The sequence below is a fragment of the Hylobates moloch genome, unplaced genomic scaffold, assembly GCF_009828535.3.
Source record: "Hylobates moloch isolate HMO894 unplaced genomic scaffold, HMol_V3 SCAFFOLD_12, whole genome shotgun sequence".
Taxonomy (NCBI): Eukaryota; Metazoa; Chordata; class Mammalia; order Primates; family Hylobatidae; genus Hylobates; species Hylobates moloch.
In genome coordinates this window covers 45,040,786-45,050,829 of record NW_026652287.1, presented here as the reverse complement: position 1 = coordinate 45,050,829, position 10,044 = coordinate 45,040,786, and the positions used below count along the sequence as shown (strand labels likewise).

Genomic DNA, 10,044 nt, shown 5'->3' with positions numbered 1-10,044 from the left:
TCAATCTCTAATTGGCGAGTGCGCGTGACAAGGCTCAGCCCTGGCTCTGCAGGGAGCCACGAAGCTGACTCAACTGATACAAATGTTCCCACCTCTGCCCCACCCCCAAGTCCCCATGGTTCCACAGTCACCTGATTTTCATTTGGACTTAACAGCTGAAGTAGATACAAATGGCTAAACACAGATCCCCAATCCCCCACCAGGGGTGACACAGCTGATTCTATAATGTCACAGCCAGAAGGCTGTGGGCATACAGACAGCCAAGAGGAGAAACAGAACTGACACTGGCCTAGGCCGATCTGCAAGAAAAAGTGGGAAAGGAGTGACCTGGATGCTTCTGAAGCATGCGAGCATGATTTTGGATGGAGGTGGGCCGGCGACTTTGCCTAGCTGCTGCTGGTTCCTGTAAAGGACGTTTTTTCTGAGTAAATGGCAATTCCTCTTCCATGTAGCATCCGCTTAGATCATGATGCTAATTATAACTCGAAAGGAGTGTTTTCGGGAGTGTATTCAGGAGAGGAAGAAAGAAACAAAAAAAACCTAGATTGCTCGAAGTTTCTGCCTCTTTTGTAGGAATGGTAAGTCAACTATGAGCAAGTATTTTAATTTGACATTAAGGGAAAAAAAAGGGACTTTGGAAAGCATACAGAAAAAAAGGTAGTTAACGTTGGATCATTTGTAAAACGGAACCTCAGGGAGTCTAAACAAAAATGCACCTTCGGTCAACTTTTGCTTTTTTAAATTCCTCGTTTGACTTCCCGTCCCAGTGCACATGGAAATGACAGATGCCGTGAGAGGTGTGGAGTCGGAGGAGTCTCCGGGAGCATCAGAGGGTTCGGGGGCTGTATTATGGCAGTTCCTTGATCTTTTCTTTCTCAGTCTCACTTTCATCTCTTGCTATCACAAAGGAGTGTGAGTAGTCCATGGCGACCTGCTCTGAGAAAATGCCATGCAGAGTCTTCACCTCCTTGGCTGTAGTGGAAGACTTGGGCTTGTGGTCCCTATAGCCCAGTTCCCCAAAGGTCGGTGATGGGTCCCAGCTGATGGTGCTCTCGTCAGCGGCCACAATGCTGCTGCTCTTCCCACAAGCCAGGCTCTGGATTCTCCAGCCGCAGAAGTCCTGCACTGCTTTTGGGTACAAGGTAGATTCACGGGAGGTGTTGGTGGCCCCCCAGAAAAACAGACCACCCACTTCACTGATGGCAAAGAAGCAGGTGTAACCAGCATAGATCTGGGAAGTCCCATGCCCAGGGAAGTCAAACAGCTTCACCAGGCAGGGGACCATCTCATCCTTCTGCTCTGCGTGGCCCAGCCAGCCATAGCCACCGAAGCCCCAGGAGAAGACTCACTTCTGGGAGTCCAGGACCAGCGTGTGGTTAGCGCCACAGGCCACGCCTCGCATAACCAAGTTTGGTACAGGAAGAATCTGTCCGTCTTTTGTCTTCTCAATGAAGATGGCCACTAGCGGGGGAACTAGTTCGCAGTCATACTCTATCCGCTGTGCCGGGACAATGAACTTCCCATCTGAGTTGTGTCCCAGCTGACCATATTCAGGGCACCCAAAGGAACAGATAAAAAAGGTTTCCTTTGCAGTCCATTATCATACTGAATTCAGCCCCACAGGCCATTTTGGTAATTGGCTGGCCGTTGTACATTATCTGCGCGGGGCTGGGGACAGTGCCTGTCTGGTTGCTAAGGCCCCGCTGCCCCATCTTGTTTTCCCCAAAGGCAAACACGGAGCCCGTTTCCATCAAGGCCAAGGTGTGGTTCCGCGCACATGCTGCAGATACAATCACTTCGTGGCTGAGACCCTAGATGAGTTTGGGGGCTTCTACTCTCTTGATGTCACCATGTCCCAGCTGCCCCTTCTCATTTTGACCCCAGCTCCACAGCTTCCCTTCCGTGGTAATGAGGAGGCTGTGTGCAGCACAGGAGCCCGAGACCACTGTCCGCACCCGGACCCCCGCCAGGCACCCATACCGATGGGCCCCCACAAATTCTGACTGATATTGCGGTAAGCAGCTTCCTGTTTGGGTATTTTTTTTTTTTGAGATGGAGTCTCTCTCTGTCGCCCAGGCTGGAGTGCAGTGGCATGATCTCGGCTCACTGCAAGCTCCGCTTCCCGGGTTCATGCCATTCTCCTGCCTCAGCCTCCCGATTAGCTGGGACTACAGGCGCCCGCCACCACGCCTGGCTAATTTTTTTTGTATTTTTAGTAGAGACGGGGTTTCACCCTATTAGCCAGGATGGTCTCCATCTCCTGACGTTGTGATCCGCCCGCCTCGGCTTCCCAAAGTGCTGGGATTACAGGCGTGAGCCACCACGCCTGGCCTTGTTTAGGCACTTATTTTCGAGCAGTCAAGTCCCAGTTGGTTGCCCCCAAAATCAAAAGCTGCCTTTTGCATTTTGTGCGGAAGTCCCTGTGGCCTTCTGCAGTGTATTGTGTCCCTAGGTACTTGAGATTAGAGAATGGTGATGACTTTTAACAAGCATACTGCCTTCAAGCACTTTTTTAACAAAGCACAGCCTGCATAGCCCTAAATCCATTAAACCTTGAGTTAACACAGCAAGTCTCAAGTTTGACGTGCTCCTTGGTGTGCTCCGGTTCGGTGATGACCACGGCCACGCTGCCCGCCTTGCCTGCCGCCACAAGCCGCGCCGTGCGCTTGCCCCCACTGGGGGCCCAGTTGAGCTCCAGGCCGTCCTCGTCGCCGCTGCTGCTGCCGCCGCCGCTGCTGCTACTGCAGCGCTCCAGCCGCTCGCTGGACCCGGCGCCGGCAGTGCCTTGCCCGAGCTCGGCTCCTCCCAGGCCGCCACTGCCGCCTTCTTCCTGGGCATGGTTGCGGCTGGTTGGAGGGATGAGAAACAGGAGAGAAAAAGGAAGAGAAGCAACTAACAGACGGATCGGAGGCTTTTTTTTTTTTTCCTGGCTCAGACGAGGGCTCCAGCCCACTCACCAGACACACTTAAAAATGCACCAGGATGTTTAATGCCGCAATCCAAAATTGGTTGGTAGAAGTACCTACTGTCGGTACCACCAGTAGACTTACTTATCACATGGTAAGCGGAATGTCACTCAGGCCACAGGTAAATTATTTACAGGACTTTTCTTATCAAAGATCATTAAAATTTAGGCCTAAAGGAAAACCTTGCCCCAAGGAAATTCCCAAAGGATCAAAAGACACAGAAGTTTTAGTTTGGGAAGAATGTGTGGCCAATAGTGCAGTGATATTACAAAACGATGAATTCAGAACTATTATAGATTGGGTACCTTGAGGTCATTGCTACCACAATTGCACAGGACAAACTCAACTGTGTCCCAGTGCACAAGTGAGTCCAGCTGTTGATAGTGACTTAACAGAAAGTTTAGACAAACAGAAGCACAAAAAATTACAGTCTTTCTACCTTTGGGAATGGGGAGAAAAAGGAATCTCTGCTCTAAGACCAGAAATATTAAGTCCTGTTTCTGGTCCTGAACACCCAGAATTATGGACACTTACTGTGGCCTCATACTGCATTAGAATTTGGCCTGGAAATCAAACTATAGAAACAAGAGATCGTAAGCCATTTTATATGATCGACCTAAATTCCAGTCTAACGATTCCTTTACAAAGTTGCGTAAAGCCCCCTTATATGCTAGTTGTAGGAAATATAGTTATTAAACCAGACTCTCAAACTATAACCTATGAAAACTGTAGATTGTTTACTTACATTGATTCGACTTTTAATTGGCAGCACCGTATTCTACTGATGAGAGCAAGCGAAGGCGTGTGGATCACTGTGTCCATGGACCGACCGTGGGAGGCCTCGCCATCCGTCCATATTTTGACTGAAGTATTAAAAGACGCTTTAAATAGATCCAAAAGATTCATTTTTACTTTAATTACAGTGATTATGGGATTAATTGCAGTCACAGCTATGGCTGCTGTGGCGGGAGTTGTGCTGCACTCTTCTGTTCAGTCAGTAAACTTTGTTAATGATTGGCAAAAAAATTCTACAAGATTGTGGAATTCACAATCTCATATTGATCACAAATTGGCAAATCAAATTAATGATCTTAGACAAACTGTCATTTGGATGGGAGACAGGCTCATGAGCTTAGAATATCATTTCCAGTTACAATGTGACTGGAATATGTCAGATTTTTGTATTACACCCCAAGCTTATAATGAGTCTGAGCATCACTGGGACATCGTTAGACACCATCTACAGAGAAGAGAAGATAATCTCACTTTAGACATTTCCAAATTAAAAGAACAAATTTTCAAAACATCAAAAGCCCATTTAAATTTGGTACCAGGAATTGAGGCAATCGCAGGAGTTGCTGATGGCCTCACTAATCTTAACCCCGTCACTTGGGTTAAGATCATCGGAAGTACTACGATTATAAATTTCATATTAATCCTTGTGTGCCTGTTTTGTCTGTAGTTAGTCTGCAGGTGTACCCAACAGCTCCGAGGAGACAGCGACCATCGAGAACGGGCCATGATGACGATGGCGGTTTTGTCGAAAAGAAAAGGGGGAAATGTAGGGAAAAGAAAGAGAGCCAGATTGTTACTGTGTCTGTGTAGAAAGAAGTAGACATAGGAGACTCCATTTTGTTCTGTACTAAGAGAAATTCTTCTGCCTTGAGATATTGTTAATCTATAACTTTACCCCTTACCCCGTGCTCTCTGAAACATGTGCTGTGTCAACTCAGGGTTAAATGGATTAAGGGCTGTACAAGATGTGCTTTGTTAAACAGATGCTTGAAGGCAGCATGCTCGTTAAGAGTCATCACCACTCCATAATCTCAAGTACCCAGGGACACAAACACTGCAGAAGGCCGCAGGGACCTCTGCCTAGGAAAGCCAGGTGTTGTCCAAGGTTTCTCCCCATGTGATAGTCTGAAATATGGCCTCGTGGGAAGGGAAAGACCTGACCGTCCCCCAGCCCAACACCCGTAAAGGGTCTGTGCTGAGGAGGATTAGTATAAGAGGAAGGAATGCCTCTTTGCAGTTGAGACAAGAGGAAGGCATCTGTCTCCTGCCCATCCCTGGGCAATGGAATGTCTCGGTATAAAACCCGATTGTATGTTCCATCTACTGAGATAGGGGAAAACTGCCTTATGACCCTGCCACATCCCCCTCTGCGAGAAACACCCAAGAATGATCAATAAATACTAAGGGAACTCAGAGGCCGGCGGGATCCTCCATATGCTGAACGCTGGTTCCCTGGGCACTCATATTTCTTTCTCTATACTTTGTCTCTGTGTCTTTTTCTTTTCCAAGTCTCTCATTCCACCTAACGAGAAACACCCACAGGTGTGGAGGGGCAACCCACCCCTTCAGCACTACAGGCGCCCAACACCATTCCCGGCTAATTTTTTGTATTTTTAATAGAGACGGGGTTTCACCATGTTATCCAGGATGGTCTCGATCTCCTGACCTCGTGATCCATCCGCCTCGGCCTCCCAAAGTGCTGGGATTACAGGCGTGAGCCACCGCGCCCGGCTAGTTTTGTTTTTTTTTTTTTTTTTGTGACGGAGTCTCGTTCTGTCACCCAGACTGGAGTGCAGTGGCACAATCTTATCTCATTGCAACCTCCGTCTCTCGGGTTGAAGCAATTCTCCTGCCTCAGCCTCCCGAGTAGCTGAGATTACAGGCCCTCCACCACCACGCCTGGCTAATTTTTTTGTACTTTTAGTATATACAGGGTTTCACTATGTTAGCCAGGCTGGTCTCGAACTCCTGACTATCCTAACCTGCCAGCCTTGGCCTCCCAAAGTGCTGGGATTACAGGCGTGAGCCACCACGCCCGGCCAGCTTTTTTTTTTTTTTAAGACGGAGTTTTGCTCTGTTGCCCACCCAGGCTGCAGTGAAATGGTGTGATCTTGGCTTACTGCAACCTTCGCCTCCTGGGTTCAAGCGATTCTCCTGCGTCAGCCTCCTGAGCAGCTAGGATTACAGGCGCCCACCACCACGCCCAGATAATTTTTGTATATTTAGTAGAGACAAGGTTTCACCATGTTGTCCAGGTTGGTCTCGAACTCCTGACCTAGGTGATCCACCTGCCTCGGCCTCCCAAAGTGCTGGGATTACAGGAGTGAGCCACCGTGCCCGGCCATATTTAGGTACTATTAATTTTGTAAAATATCCAGGTGTGGTGGCACGTGTCTATGGTCACTGCTTGTCAGGAAGCTGAGTCAGGAGGATTAGTTTAATGCTGCACTGTTCCCCAGCCTGGACTAGGTAGGAAGATCTTGTTTCTTTTTTTTTCTTTTTTTTTTTTTTTTTTTTGAGGCAGAGTCTCGCTGTCGCCCAGGCTGGAGTGCAGTGGCGCAATCTCGGCTCACTGCAGGCTCCGCCCCCCGGGGTTCACGCCATTCTCCTGCCTCAGCCTCCCGAGTAGCTGGGACTACAGGCGCCCGCCATCTCGCCCGGCTAATTTTTTGTATTTTTAGTAGAGACGGGGTTTCACTGTGTTAGCCAGGATGGTCTCGATCTCCTGACCTCGTGATCCGCCCGCCTCGGCCTCCCAAAGTGCTGGGATTACAGGCGTGAGCCACCGCGCCCGGCCGATCTTGTTTCTAACAATAAAGAAAAATAAATAAATTTTTAAAATAATCAAAAAGTAGAAATGAAGGCCAGGCGTGGTTGCTCACGCCTGTAATCAATCCCAGCACTGTGTGAGAGGTCCAGATCGCTGGAGCCCAGGAGTTTAAGACCAGCCTGGGCAACACAGTGAGAATTTGTGTCTACAAACTAACACTAAAATTAGCCAGGCATGGTGGCATGGGCTGTGGTCCCGGCTACTCCAGAGGCTGAGGTGAGAGGATTGCTTGAACCCGGGAGGTAGAGGTTGCAGCGAGCTGAGATCATGCTAGTGCACTCCAGCCTGGATGACAGAGTGAGGCTCTGTCTCCAAAAAAATAAAAAATTAAACAAATAGAAGTGAAAATTAAGCTACTGAAAAGAAAACTTGCTATACAACATAAGTCTCCTTTGCCTCTGCGTGACCTCATTGGTCTAGCTATGTTCCCATTTATACTCAGTTTTCCATAAGGGAAATAACAATTGCTTAGCTACCTTTGGAGGAGGAAAAAGTGTCAGTGGAAGTACTAATGTACCTGGCAGAACATTACCGGAGGGAAGAAGCAGAGTAGAAAGTTTATTTTTTTATTTTTTTATTTGAGACGAAGTCTCGCTGTTGTCCCCCAGGCTGGAGTGCAGTGGTGCGATCTCCGCTCACTGCAGCTTCCGCCTCCTGGGTTCAAGCAATTCTCCTGCCTCAGCCTCCTGAGTAGCAGGGATTGCAGTTGCATACCACCACGCCCGGCTAATTTTTTGTATTTTAAGTAGAGACGGGGTTTCACCATGTTGGCCAGGCTGGTCTTGAACTCCTGACCTCAGGTAATCCGCCTGCCTCAGCCTCTCAAAGTGCGGGGATTACAGGTGTGAGCCACTGTGCCCAGCTTTTTTTTTTTTTTTTTTTTTTTTAAGATAGAGTCTCACGCTGTCACCCAGGCTGGAGTGCAGTGGCGCGATCTCAGCTCACTGCAGCCTCCAACTTCCAGGTTCAAGCGATTCTCATGCCTCAGCCTCCTGAGTAGCTGGGATTACAGGTGGGCACCACTACGCCCACCTAATCTTTTTTTTTTTTTTTGAGATGGAGTTTCGCTCTTGTTGCCCAGGCTGGAGTGCAATGGCACAATCTCGGCTCACCTCAACCTCCACCTCCCGGGTTCAAGCGATTCTCCTGTCTCGGCCTCCCGAGTACTTGGGATTACAGGCATGCGCCAGCATGCCTGGCTAATTTTGTAATTTTAATAGAGACGGAGTTTCTCCATGTTGGTCAGGCTGGTCTTGACCTCAGATGACCCGCCCACCTCAGCCTCCCAAAGTGCTGGGATTACAGGTGTGAGCCACCGCGCCCAGCCCACACCCAGCTAATTGGTATGATATTTTTTTCTTTTTTTTTTTGAGACGGAGTCTCGCTCTGTCGCCCAGGCTGGAGTGCAGTGGCACGATCTCGGCTCACTGCAAGCTCCGCCTCCTGGGTTCACGCCATTCTCCTGCCTCAGCCTCTCCGAGTAGCTGGGACTACAGGCGCCCGCCACCACGCCGGGCTAATTTTTTTTTTTGTATTTTTTAGTAGAGACGGGGTTTCACCATGGTCTCGATCTCCTGACCTCGTGATCCGCCCGCCTCCGCCTCCCAAAGTGCTGGGATTACAAGCGTGAGCCACCGCGCCTGGCCAATTGGTATGATTTTAGTAGAGATGGGGTTTCGCTGTGTTGGCCAGGCTGGTCTTTAACTCCTGACCTCACGTGATCTGCCTGCCTTGACCTCCTAAAGTGTTGGGATTACAAGCGTGAGCCACTGCACCTGGCCGTCAGAGTGGAACGTTCTTTAGATCACATATTATTGCTGTACTCAGTTTCCATGGCTGAGGAAATAGTGCTGTCAATTAAAATAGAGAATGGCACTTCCTCTTGAGGGAACAATTAGTAAACTTTCAACCAATAGTTCTTTTCCAGTCATTTAGTGTCTGTATGTGAATTCCAACATTGCTGCCTGCAGCTAAAATTATGATTCCATATCTGAAGTCACCTTTGCAAAAAGTATAAGTCTACCTTGTCTCAGAGTGACCCCATCAACCTAGCCATGTTTTTATTTTTGTACAGTCTTCCATAAGGGAAGTAATGGCTTAGCCACATTTGGAGGAGGAAAAAGTGGCAGTGGAAGTAGTAAGGTGCCTGGCAGGACTTCACTAGAGAGAAGAAGCAGAGTGGGAACTTCTTTAGATCACATATCATTGCTATACTCAGTCTCCATGGCTCAGGAAATAGTGCTTTCAGTTAAATCAGTAAGGAGTGCCGCTTCTACCTGATGGAGCAGTTAGTAAATCCTCAACCACTTATCCTGTTCCAGTGATTTAGTTGCTGTATATGAATTCCAACATAAATGTTGCCAGGAGCTTAAAGTATGACTCTACATCTGAAAACCCCTTTGCAAGAATTATAACAGTGAGAAAATTATGACAGCGAAAGAGATCAGATCTAAGCAAACTCCATCTTTTCTTTAGACTTCAAGCTACCCTTGTTCATTCTTGGGTATAGGTCTTACTAACATTGGAAGGAGTTTAGTTTAGTTTAGTTTAAAGCAAAAGTCATAACTGCCGCTTCCCTAAAGAAATTGTCTCCTTGCTTGGGAAACAGATTGCCTTTGTAAAACTAAGAAATTAGCCACAAGATTAGAAATTATGGTTCAAGAAATATGCGGCCAGAGGACAAAAGATTCCCAACCTTCCCACTTGCTCCTGTGGATAATATTATTGTTGTAAGACCTAAGATTGGTGTTTGAGGTATTTTTGAGACCCTTCATTCTGATAAATTTGCTGGCATCACACCGACCAATAAACTGGCTCACCTGCTCCAGTGGCCCCTAGCCAAGAACTGACTCAGTGCAAGATGACATCTGAGACTCCCTATGATATCATCCTTTTCGCGACCAATGAGCATTCCCCATTTTCCAGCCTCCTGCTCACCAAATTATCTTTAAAACCCTACCCTTGGCCGGGTGCGGCGGCTCATGCCTGTAATCCCAGCACTTTGGGAGGCCGAGGCGGGCGGATCATGAGGTCAGGAGTTTGAGACCAGCCTGACCAACATGGTAAAACCCCGTCTCTACTAAAAATACAAAAATTAGCTGGGTGTGGTGGCGCATGCCTGTAATCCCAGCTACTCAGGAGGCTGAGGCTCGAGAATCGCTTGAACCCGGAAGGCGGAGGTTGCAGTGAGCCGAGATTGCACCACTGCACTCCAGCACGGGCGACAGCGAGACTCTGTCTCAAAAAAAAAAAACAAACAAAAAAAACCTAGCCTCCCATTTTTTAGGGAGGCAGAATTGAATAAAAATAAAACTCTGGTCTTTCATTTAGCCGGCTCTATGTATATTAAACTACATTGCAATTCCCTGTCTTTTTTTTTTTTTTTTTTCGGAGACAGGGTCTCACTCTGACACCCAGGCTGGTAAAAATCACAGCTCACTGTGGCCTCGACCT

The 10,044-nt window shown here is 48.0% G+C and overlaps 2 protein-coding genes and 1 pseudogene across 3 annotated transcripts in view; all 3 read right to left on the bottom strand.

The window, feature by feature from the left end:
• Positions 1–10,044, bottom strand: part of LOC116478506 (zinc finger protein 136) — a 370,760-nt gene that overhangs the window by 187,556 nt on the left and 173,160 nt on the right. The gene's annotated exons all lie outside the window — the stretch shown is intronic.
• ZNF844 (zinc finger protein 844) overlaps positions 1–10,044 on the bottom strand; it is a 149,184-nt gene that overhangs the window by 83,858 nt on the left and 55,282 nt on the right.
• LOC116479511 (protein RCC2-like) lies at positions 123–2,917 on the bottom strand (annotated as a pseudogene). Its single transcript, XR_004371261.2, has 3 exons — positions 2,569–2,917; positions 2,345–2,409; positions 123–2,059 (listed from the first exon to the last, which is right to left on the bottom strand). The product of XR_004371261.2 is annotated as a protein RCC2-like (transcript).